Raw genomic sequence first — 12,149 nt, 5'->3', positions numbered from 1 at the left:
GATGTTATCCAGATATGGGAACGTGGCCTTCAGTTGGCACTGGTCCACCATCTGGTCCATTGCCCTCTGGAAGACAGATACACCATTCGTGACACCGAAGGGGACGCGCAGGATGTGATAAAGCCTGCCGTCTGCCTCGAAGGCGGTGTAGGGGGCGGATGGGGAGCTGATGATAAGCGGATTTTAGGTCTATGGTCGAGTACACCTTGTACTGCGCTATCTGATTGACCACATCCGCGATGCGGGGTAGAGGGTACGTGCCGAGCTGCGTGACCCAATTGATGGTCTGGCTATAGTCCACAACCATCCTATTTTTCTCCCTGTTCTGAACAACGACCACCTGCGCCCTCCAAGGACTTGTGCTTGCCTCAATGACCCCCTCCCTGAGCAGCCGCTGCACCTCCGACTTAATGAAAGCTCTGTCCCCCGTACTGTCCCTCCTGCTTTTAGTTGCCACAGGTTTACAGTCGGGGGTCAGGTTGGCGAACAGCGGTGGAGGAGGGATCTTGAGGGTGGAGAGGCTGCAAGTGGCGTCAGTAGTGTGGCTGTTGGCATGCTGTCGGGTGGGATGTGCGGGTCGGTGTGTGTGTGTGGTCAGTAGCGGGGTATGTGACGTATCCCTACAGACAGAAACAGGTGAATTGATTATGGGGAGCAAGGACATGGCGGACCAATTGAATAATTACTTTGGTTCTGTCTTCACTAAGGAGGACAAAAATAATCTTCCAGAAATAGTAGGGGACAGAGGGTCCAGTGAGATGGAGGAACTGAGCGAAATACATGTTAGTAGGGAAGTGGTGTTAGGTAAATTGAAGGGATTGAAGGCAGATAAATCCCCAGGGCCAGATGGTCTGCATCCTAGAGTGCTTAAGGAAGTAGCCCAAGAAATAGTGGATGCATTAGTGATAATTTTTCAAAACTCGTTAGATTCTGGACTAGTTCCTGAGGATTGGAGGGTGGCTAATGTAACCCCACTTTTTAAAAAAGGAGGGAGAGAGAAACCGGGGAATTATAGACCAGTTAGCCTAATGTCGGTGGTGGGGAAACTACTGGAGTCAGTTATCAAGGATGTGATAACAGCGCATTTGGAAAGCGGTGAAATCATCGGACAAAATCAGCATGGATGTGTGAAAGGAAAATCATGTCTGACGAATCTCATAGAATTTTTTGAGGATGTAACTAGTAGAGTGGATAGGGGAGAACCAGTGGATGTGGTATATTTGGATTTTCAAAAGGCTTTTGACAAGGTCCCACACAGGAGATTAGTGTGCAAACTTAAAGCACACGGTATTAGGGGTAAGGTATTGATGTGGGTGGAGAATTGGTTAGCAGACAGGAAGCAAAGAGTGGGAATAAACGAGACCTTTTCAGAATGGCAGGCGGTGACTAGTGGGGTACCGCAAGGCTCAGTGCTGGGACCCCAGTTGTTTACAATATATATTAATGACTTGGATGAGGGAATTAAATGCAGCATCTCCAAGTTTGCGGATGACACGAAGCTGGGTGGCAGTGTTAGCTGTGAGGAGGATGGTAAGAGGATGCAGGGTGACTTGCATAGGTTGGGTGAGTGGGCAAATTCATGGCAGATGCAATTTAATGTGGATAAATGTGAAGTTATCCACTTTGGTGGCAAAAATAGGAAAACAGATTATTATCTGAATGGTGGCCGATTAGGAAAAGGGAAGGTGCAACGAGACCTGGGTGTCATTATACACCAGTCATTGAAAGTGGCATGCAGGTACAGCAGGCGGTGAAAAAGGTGAATGGTATGCTGGCATTTATAGCGAGAGGATTCGAGTACAGGAGCAGGGAGGTACTACTGCAGTTGTACAAGGCCTTGGTGAGACCACACCTGGAGTATTGTGTGCAGTTTTGGTCCCCTAATCTGAGGAAAGACATCCTTGCCATAGAGGGAGGACAAAGAAGGTTCATCAGATTGATTCCTGGGATAGCAGGACTTTCATATGAAGAAAGACTGGATGAACTGGGCTTGTACTCGTTGGAATTTAGAAGATTGAGGGGGTATCTGATTGAAACGTATAAAATCCTAAAGGGATTGGACAGGCTAGATGCAGGAAGATTGTTCCCGATGTTGGGGAAGTCCAGAACGAGGCGCCACAGTTTGAGGATAGAGGGGAAGCCTTTTAGGACCGAGATTAGGAAAAACTTCTTCACACAGAAAGTGGTGAATCTGTGGAATTCTCTGCCACAGGAAACAGTTGAGGCCAGTTCATTGGCTATATTTAAGAGGGAGTTAGATATGGCCCTTGTGGCTACGGGGGTCAGGGGGTATGGAGGAAAGGCTGGGGCGGGTTTTTGAGTTGGATGATCAGCCATGATCATAATAAATGGTGGTGCAGGCTCGAAGGGCCAAATGGCCTACTCCTGCACCCATTTTCTATGTTTCTAAAACTGGGGATTTACAACAGTGATTGGTGGGAGGGACCCATCATACTTCATTGTCACGCTTTTCAGGTGGCTCTGGAAGTCGAGCCCCAATAGCACAGGGGCACACAGTTGAGACATGACCAGTAACGTAAAGTCCCGATATTCTGTGCCCTGCACCACTAGCGTCGCTACACAACCCCGCCCCCCCGGATGTTTGTTGTATGCGACCCAGAAGCCATGCCGACCCTCTGACTTACCGGCCGTATCACGAGTCCACAATGCTGCACCGTGTCCGGGTGGATAAAACTCTCCATGCTGCCTGTGTCAAACAGGCAACTTATCCTGCACCCCTCCACCAGGATGTCCATCATTGACCTTGCGAGCTGGTGGGGAGCGCTTTGGTCGAGGGTCACGGAGGCCAGGGTTGAGTCGCTGTCTTGGTCCGGCACGGTGGGGTGCCCTGTGAGCACCCGTTAGTCGTAGGCGGTGGGGTGGGAGGTGGCGCCGACCAACATGGCCGCCCCCATGCCTTGCACGTGGTGGCGGCGTGCAGGGATGATGGCGGCAAGCAAGATAGCGACCCCCATGTCTCGCACGTGGCGCTGCTCAATCCTGCTTGCGGTTTGGACTTACAGACCTTGGCGAAGTGGCCCTTCTTTCCACAGCTGCAGCAGGTAGCTTGCCGAGCCGGGCAGCGTTTCCGGGGGTGCTCCTCGAGACCGCAGAAGTAGCACTTCACGGACTCATGACTGGCAGCAGCCGAGGTCAATTCGCCGGCGGGTTGCAGGGTCTGCGGCGCCCACGAGGCCATCAGGGGACCGCGTGCCTGGAGAGCCTCAGAGTTGTGCAGAGCGGCCTCCAGCGTGTCGGCCAGCTCGATTGCCGAACGTAAGGTAAGATCAGCTTTTTCCAGCAGCCGCTGGCGCACATACACTGACCTGGTCCCCGTGACGAAGGCGCCTGTCACTAGGAGCTCTGCATGCTGCGCCGCTGTCAGTTCTTGGCAATTGCAGGCTCGCGCGAGCGTCTTGAGGGCCCGGACAAACTCAGCACTTGATTCCCTGGGCCGCTGGTGCCGAGTTGCTAAACGATGTTGCGCATAAACGCTGTTTATCGGCCGCAGGTATTGTCCTTTGAGTGCACTCATTGTGTCGTCGTTGCTTGTCTGGTCTCTGATCAGCGAGCAGACCCGTGGACTGACCCTGGATAGTAGAACCCTGTGCTTCACTCTGGGTTCGGTCGCTTTAATCTCCTCCAGGTATGATTCGAAGCAGGCCAGCCAGAGTTCGAAAGCGTTTCCAGCTTCAGGTGTTTGCGGGTCAAGGTCTAATTTGTTGGGTCTCAGAGTGTGTTCCATGCTTTAAAATTTACTGCGAATAAAATTGAAGCACCTTCAATAATTCCAAAAGACTGAAGTAGGGTAAATACTGAAAGGCTTTTATTCGCAGTAAGACGTGACCTCCATGCTGAGTGTCTGCCCCTGGACTGAGGAGGAGGAGTAATGGTGAAATCGCCTTTATTCAGGGGTCTGTGGGAGGAGCCACAGGGGCAGTCAGCAGAGGGGTATGTCCAGACAGGTAACCCAGTTACAACATATATATATATATGGTTTACCACAGCCACGTCAAAGGGTGTCATGTTGTTGGGCTTTAAATGACATTCATATGCAAGACATTGTGGTTTACTGTTGCAAATGGCAGTAAATTGTCAATGTGAAAGTGGGGTGTAGCCATATTTTTAACTGCCTCGCAAAACACACAAATTTCTGGAGGAACTCAGCAGGTTAGGCAGCATCTCTGAAAATGAATAAACAGTTGATGTTTTGGGCCAAGACCCTTCTTCCGAACTGAGAAGGAAGGGGGAGGGTGCCAGGATGAAATGGTGAGGGGAGGGGAAGGAGGACTAGCTGGAAGGCAATGGGTGAAGCCAGGTGGGTAGGAAAGGTAAAGGGATGAAGAGAAAGAGATGGGAGAAGAGAGTGGACATGAGGAGAAAGGGAAGGAGGAAGGGACACCAGTGGGAGATGATAGGTAGGTGAGAAGAGCTAACAGGCCAGTGTGGAGTTGGGGAGGGGGAGAAGAGGAAGAGGGAAGGGGAAAGGAAATTTTTTCTTACCGAAAGGAGAAATTGATATTCATGCCATCAGGTTGGAGGTTACCCAGACAGAATATGAGGTGTTGCTTCTCCACCCTGAGAGTGGCCTCATCTTGGCATGAGAGGAGGCCATGGACTGACATGTCAGAGCAGGAATGGGAATCGGAATTGAAATGTTTGGCCACCGGGAAGTTCCGCTTTTGGCAGATGGAGCAGAGGTGTTCAGAGTGGTTCCCCGATTTACCACGGGTGTCAGCAATGCAGAGCGGTCACATCGGGAGCACTGGATGCAATGGACGGCCCACAGCAGATTTCCTGGTGAAATGTTGAGGAGAGGGAGGAGGTGAATGGGCAGGTATAGCACTTAGGGCACTTGCAAGGATAAATATCAGGAGGGAGATTTGTGTGGGGGAACCAATGGGCAAAGGGAATCACAGGGAGCGATAACTGCAGAAAGTGGGGGGAGGTGGTGGGGAAGAGCTAAAGAGATGTTTGGTGGTAGGATTCCTTTGGAGATGGCAGAGTTGTGATGATGAGTTGGACTTGGAGGCTCATGGGGTGGTAGGAGAGGACAAGAGGAACTGTATCATTGTTAGGGCTGCAGGAAGATGGGGTGAGCACAGATGTTTGGGAAATGGAGGAGATGAGGGTGAGGGCAGCTTTAATGGTGGAGGAATGGAAACGCCATTCTTTGAAGAAAGAGGACATCTCTGATGTCCTGGAATGGAAAGCCACATCCTGGAAATAAATGTGGTGGGACAAAGGGACTGAGAAACATGAATGGCGTTTTTACAGGAGACAGGGTGGGAAGAGGTAGAGTCAGAGTAACTGTGGGAATCAGTAGGTTTATAAAAGATGTTGGTTGACAGTTTGGCTCCAGAGATGGAAACAGATCAAAAAAGGGGAGGGAGGTGTCAGAAATGGACCAAGTGATTTTAAGGGCAGGTTGGAAGTTCGAGGCAAAGTTGATAAAATCAGTGAGCTCAGCATGGGTGCACGAAGTAGCGCCAATGCAGTTGTCAGTGTAGTGGCGGAAGAGCCGGGGAGCATTTACGGGAAGGCTTGGACATGGACTGTTTTACATAGCCAACACAGAGGCAGGGAGCGCCGGGGCCCATGGCTACCCCTTGAGTCTGGATGAACTGGGAGGAGCCGAAGGAAAAATTATTCAGGGTGAGGACCAGTTCTGCTGCATAGAGGAAGGTGGTGGTGGAAGAGAACCCATTATTGAGTAGGTAGATGGAGTCAGAGGTTAATTCCCACCCAAGACCAGGTCATATACCTTAACTAAGACCACCAACACAGAACAGTTTCAGTAAATTCTCTGCTGCATGAAACTGATCGAAGATTAGATACCAAAATAAATGTATAACCTTTCTAGAGATGCTCCTCAAAGAGCTTTTAAACTATTGAATTCTCCACATTAGTAACTGGAAGACAGAATAAAACTAGCAATGTTGGAATGAGAGTGTTAACTGTATATCAAACATGTTATATTTTGAATCTGATTTTGCTTTCAAGGAGCTTTAGTCTCTCATCATGTTTGCAATTAAGTTTAATGTACAATGTTGTCCATTTTGATCAGCAAGGGATAATAAGTCCCTGCATGAAAACAGGATCACACTCACAGCAGATGTAAATGCAGGCCTATACACACAAGAAATTCTGCAAACGCTGGAAATCCAAAACAACACACAAAGTGCTGGTGGAACTCAGTAGGTCAGGCAGCATCTGTGGATATGAACAAACAGTCAACGTTTCAGGCCGAGATCCTTCATCAGGATTGGAAAGGAAGGGGAAGGTGCCAGAATAAAAAGTTGGGGGAGGGGAAGGAAGACAAAGTAGAAGGCAATAGGTGAAGCCATGTGAGTGGGGGAGGGGTGATGATGTAAGAAGCTGAAAAGGCAAAGGGCTGGAGAAGGAAGAATCGGAGAGGAGAGTGCACCATGGGAGAAAGGGAAGGAGGAGGGACACTCGGGGGAGGTGTAGGTGAGGAACAGAGAAGAGGTAAGAGGGGAGCCAGAGTTGGAATTTGAAGAAGAGGGAGAGGGAAAAATTACTGGAAGTTAGATAAATCGATGCTCATGCCACCAGGCTGGAGGCCACCAAGACAGGATATGAGCTGTTGCTCCTCTACTCTTCGAGTGGCCTCATCATGGCAAAAGAGGAGGCCATGGATCGACATGTTGGAATGGGGATTGGCATTAAATGGGCTGAGTCCCTTCAGTACAGACTTATTCTTTGGTGAGCTCAGAGGTGAGAAATTGTAACAGTTAATCTGTGCAATAGGTCATAAACTACAATTTCTTGTCTGAATATATTAGTAGTAATACATTAGATTAGATTAGATTGGATTAGATTATGAGGACACTCAGTCCTCTTTTATTGTCATTTAGTAATGCATGCATTATGAAATGATACAATGTTCCTCCAGAAAGATATCACAGAAACACAAGACAAACCAAGACTAAAAAAACCTGACAAAAACTACATAATTATAAGAGATAGTTACAACAGTGCAAAGCAATACCGTAATTTGATGAAGAACAGACCATGGGCACGTTTAAAAAAAAAAGTCTCAAAGTCTCTTGAAAGTCCCATCATCTCACGCAGCCGGTAGAAGGAAGAGAAACTATCTTCCTGCCATGAGCCTCCAGCGCCGCAAACTTGCCAATGCAGCATCCTGGAAGCACCCGACCACAGCCGACTCTTGAGTCCAACCGAAAACTTCGAGCCTCTGACCAGCCCTCCGACACCAAGCACCGAGCACCATCTCTGCCGAGCGGTTCGACCCCAGTCCCAGCAACATGCAATAGGCAAAGCCGAGGATTTGGGGCCTTCCCCTCTGGAGATTCTCGATTGCACAGTAGCAGTGGCAGCAAAGCAGGCATTTCAGAAGTTTCTCCAGATGTTCCTCCGTGCTTCTCACGTCCGTCTCCATCAAATCAGGATTGTGCACGTTACCTATTTAATAAATACGATATCATTTTGGAGTGGCCACACGCGCTGTGCCACGCTGCCATCTTCTCCTTCCCTCCTGATATACAATCCGTATATCAATCAGTTTGATTGATGAGGATCTTGGGGAGATCACAGTGAGGAAGGATGATAATTAGCAGTGTGCTTAGCCCTCATTGTCCAGGGACTTGTGCATGGTGGCCCGTCTGACCTACTGTATCCTCGATCCCCAGACGAATTTGAAGACGGCTCTGGAGATTTCCGAGCTGCAGGAGCAGAGGACGGGCCACGCCTGCACCAAATACAGCAGCCCTGAGAGCACCTCACACCTGATGACCAGGTTCTTGCCCATTATCGAAAGGGAGCGCCTTCCCCACAGTCCCAGTTTCTGTTTTACCTTGGCAGTCTGCTCCAGCCAGTTATATTCTCTCTATACCCATGACTGTGTGGCTAGGCATAGCTCAAATACCATCTATAAATTTTCTGATGATACAACCATTGTTAACAGAATCTCAGGTGGTGACAAGAGGGTGTACAGGAGTGAGATATGCCAACTAGTGAAGTGGTGCCACAGCAACAACCTGACACTCAACGTCAGTAAGACGAAAGAGCTGATTGTGGACTTCAGGAAGGGTAAGACGAAGGGAACACATACCAATCATCATAGAGGGATCGGAAGTGGAGAGAGGGAGCAGTTTCAAGTTCCTGGATGTCAAGATTTCTGAGGACCTAACCTGTTCCCAACATATTGATGTAGTTATAAAGAAGGCAAGACAGTGGCTATACTTCATTAGGAGTTTGAAGAGATTTGGCATGTCAACAAATACACTCAAAAACATCTATAATTGTACCGTGGAGAGCACTCTGACAGGCTGCATCACTGTCTGGAATGGAGGGGCTACTGCACAGGACCAAAAGAAGCTGCAGAAGGTTGTAAATCTAGTCAGCTCTATCTTAGGTAGTAGCCTACAAAGTACCCAGGACATCTTCACAGAGTGGTGTCTCAGAAAGGCAGCGTCCATTATTAAAGAGCTCCAGCACCCAGGGCATGCCTCTGCTAGATAATGTATTGCATTGAACTGCGGCTGCTAAGTTAACCAATTTCTCGTCACATGCCGGTGATAATAAATCTGATTCTGATACTAAAGTGTTGTTTGTAATCCCTTGGAGTCAGAGTCAGGGAAAACACACAGCGCAGAAGTCAGTCCTTTGGCTCACAGAGTCTGTCCAAAGTATATTTATTATCAAAGTACGTGGACCATGTATGACTTTGAGATTCATTTTCCTGCAGGCACCCACAGGAAAACGAAGCAATGCATTAGAATCCACAGTACACCAAAGACTGACAAACATCCAATGTGAAAAAGAGGACAATTTGTGCGAATGATAGAAGAAAAGTCAACAAGTAATACTGAGACACGAGCTGCAGAGGCCCTGAAAGTGGGTTCTCAGGCTGCGGAGTCAGTTCAGCGCTGAGGCGAGTGAAGCTGGTCCTGGAACCCAATGGAATTGACAGCGTGGGACCTAAAACTCCTGCACCTGTCACCGAATGGTACATCAAGAAGAGAGGGAGATGGGTCAAACACTGGTGAACAGGATGGGTTCAGGTGAGGGATCTTGGCTGGCATGGGGTAGTATGGCTGAACACCAGTTTTATTTTCTGCTCTCGGGTCTCAACACTTCAATCAGGTTAGGTGCCTTCTCTTCTAGCAGTGGTCGGCATTCATCCGCTGCAAGGTGCCGTACTTGCATTCCTGAGAGTGAAGTTTGCCAAGGAGGTTGTAAAATTGCTAGCTCGTTTTGGAAGTTCAAAAGTATATTTCTTAGAGACAAATTACTAGCTATGACTTGCAGTGATTGTAGTTCAGAAGTATATCCAGTGGACTAGCTAGTGGTTTTGTGAGCTGCCTGAAGAACATCATCATATGTTGCCAATTGAAATTGAAATATCTTTATTGTCATTGCATAGTACAATTTGTCATGCACCAATACAGCGAAAATGAGTTTGCAACTCTCGTACTCAATGCTATAAAACAAATAAAATAAATAAACAATAAATAAAATCAAGTAACCAGCCAGTACAAGCAATGTCCAGCAGTATAAAAGCACAACTCAGATGCATGACAGCCATAAAACCAGTATTAAAATAGCAATATAACAAATTTATGGATGATGTTTGATCGATTGGTTCAGAGCAATTATAGCTCTGGGGAAAAAGCTATTTTTCAGTCTGGAGGTGCGGGCATAGAAAATCTTATAACGCCTGCCAGATGGAAGAAGTTCAAACAGATGATTGCATGGGTGTTTATTGTCCTACAGATGCTTGTAGTTTTCCTTAGGCAGCGAGAGCTGTAGGTGTCCTCCAAGGCCGGGAGCTGTGTCCCGATGATCCTCTGTGCACTAGAGATGACCCGCTGAAGTGATTTCCTATCAGCTGCTGTACAACTGAGATACCACACAGTGATGCAGTATGTTAAGATTATTGCAAAGGTTTCATTTCTTGCTGTATCGCCTCAGTAAAAGAAGCAACCAGTGCCTTCATGCAGCAAGCCCTAGAAAACATTCAGGTATAGACTGATGAGGGTACATACCATTTATGCCACTGAGGTGCCTGGCAAGAATCATAGCCATCAAAATAGCACCAAGGATGTGCTGTTGCTACAGTATGTACCATCTATAAAGAGCACAGTGATTAGGTGTCCAGACTCGTATGAATCCCTACAAATCCATAGTCTTTACTATTGAGGGCTGGAGCAGCAAGTGTATGGGAGCACCACCACCTGTGGGTTCCACTCCAAGTCAAAATGCCACCTAGATGAGAGGATATTAGCTACAAGGAGAGATTGGACAAACCTGGATTGTTTCCTCTGGAGAATTGGAGGTTGAGGGAAGACCTGAGTCCCTGACACTTTTAACTGGACTCCTGAACAAGCAGAGAATAGAGGGATATTGGGCCATGGCAATCACAGGAAAGACACTAGCATGGATGGAAGACTGGCTGATTGGCAGGAAGCAAAGTGTGTAAGTTTTCTGGTTGGTTGCCGGTGATTACTGGTGTTCTGCTGGTGTCGCAGTTGGGACTATTCTTATTACATTACGTATATTTCACTGATTTGGATGACAGAATTGTTGACTTTGTGGTCAAGTTTGTGGATGATATAAAGATATGTGGAGAAGCAGGTGGTGTTGAGGAAACGTGAGGCTGCAGAAGGGCTTGAACAAATTAGGAGAATGGGCAAAGTGGCAGATGGAATACAATGACAGGAAATGTATGGTCATGCTGTTTGGTAGAAGGGACAAAAGTGTAGACTATTTTCTAAACAGGTAGAAAATTCAGAAATCCGACATGCAAAGGGACTTGGGAGTCCTCGTGCAGGATTCCCTAAAGGTTAATTTGCAGGTTGAGTCAGGGTGAGGAAGGCAAATGCAATGTTAGCATTCATTTTGCGAGGGCTAGAATATAAAAGCAAAGAGTAATGTTGAGGTTTATAAGGCATTGGTCAGACCATACTGGAGTAATATAAACAGTTTTAGGCCCCTTATTTAAGAAATGATGTGCTGACATTGGAGACGGTACAGAGGAGGTTCACAAAAATGATTCCAGGAGTGAAAGGGTTACCATGCAAGAAGTGTTTGATGGCTGTGGGCCTGTAGTCGGTGAAATTTTAGAAGAATGAGGGGGGATCTCATTGAAACCCATTAAATATTGTCAGGCCAAGATAGAGGGGATGTTTCCTATAGTGTTGTCTAGGACCAGATTGTACAACCACAGAATAGAGGGATGTCCATTTAGAACAGAAATGAGGAGGAATTTCTTGAGCCAGAGAATGGTGAATCTGTGGAATTCAATCACCAGCCGCTGTGGACCCCAGGTCACTGGGTGTACTGAAGGCAAAGGTCGATAGATTACTGATTGGTCAGGGTGTGAAAGATTATGAGAAGGCAGGAGGATGGGGTTGAGAGGAAAAATGGATCAGCCATGATGAAATGGCAGAGAATATACAATATGCTGAATGGCCTAATTCTGCTCCTATCTCTTGTGGTCTTATGCTCTATGGTCTCATTGACTTTTGGAAATGAAGCAAGGAACTGTCCGTAAAAAGACTCAGAGGAGCAGTTGAGGCTTCAGCACGTAATGTCTGTTCTTAAAAATGTTACTGAAACAGTTATAGTAAAATAAAGTGGAATTTGGAACTAAACAAATAGGATATGGGAATACCAGCAGCTGTTTATAAACAAGAAGAAAAATGTGAAGATTCAAAAATCTGAAACCAAAAATGCTAAAAATACAAAATAGTTTCTGTTGTAATCTGTTGATTGAGGAACAAACTTAATTTCAGGTCGGTGACCTTTCTTTAGAACTAAGAAAAGCTTGAATTCAAGTACATTTTAAGTTGCAAAGAAGTGACATGAATGGGGAGAACAGAGGGACTTTGATTTTGCACAATATTTCAGGAGGAGGTGAAAGTAAGAAAGTAAGAACCAAATGAATGTTACCATTGTCAGCAGGGTTTTAAAATTTTGCAGTTGAACAGAGCAATCTAAGGAAAAAAAAAAGTCATTAAAAAGAATGTGAGGGACCTGATTTTATTCTCACAAGTCAATGAATATGTTTTAAAAAAAAGATTACTCCCTACTTTGTACATAGTTTTCTGCTTTTGATTGTTCTTTCTTTCCTCGCCTTTCTATAAGTGTGTACGTCAGATAAA

At 46.7% G+C, this 12,149-nt stretch overlaps 1 protein-coding gene across 7 annotated transcripts in view; it reads left to right on the top strand.

Annotated features, from left to right (window-relative positions):
- The window catches only part of sobpa (sine oculis binding protein homolog (Drosophila) a), a 320,652-nt gene that overhangs the window by 97,032 nt on the left and 211,471 nt on the right, over positions 1–12,149 (top strand). The gene's annotated exons all lie outside the window — the stretch shown is intronic.

This window comes from Mobula hypostoma, chromosome 2 (assembly GCF_963921235.1).
Source record: "Mobula hypostoma chromosome 2, sMobHyp1.1, whole genome shotgun sequence".
Taxonomy (NCBI): Eukaryota; Metazoa; Chordata; class Chondrichthyes; order Myliobatiformes; family Myliobatidae; genus Mobula; species Mobula hypostoma.
Note: the sequence above shows the minus strand (reverse complement) of the source record. Positions and strands in the feature narration are given on the sequence as shown.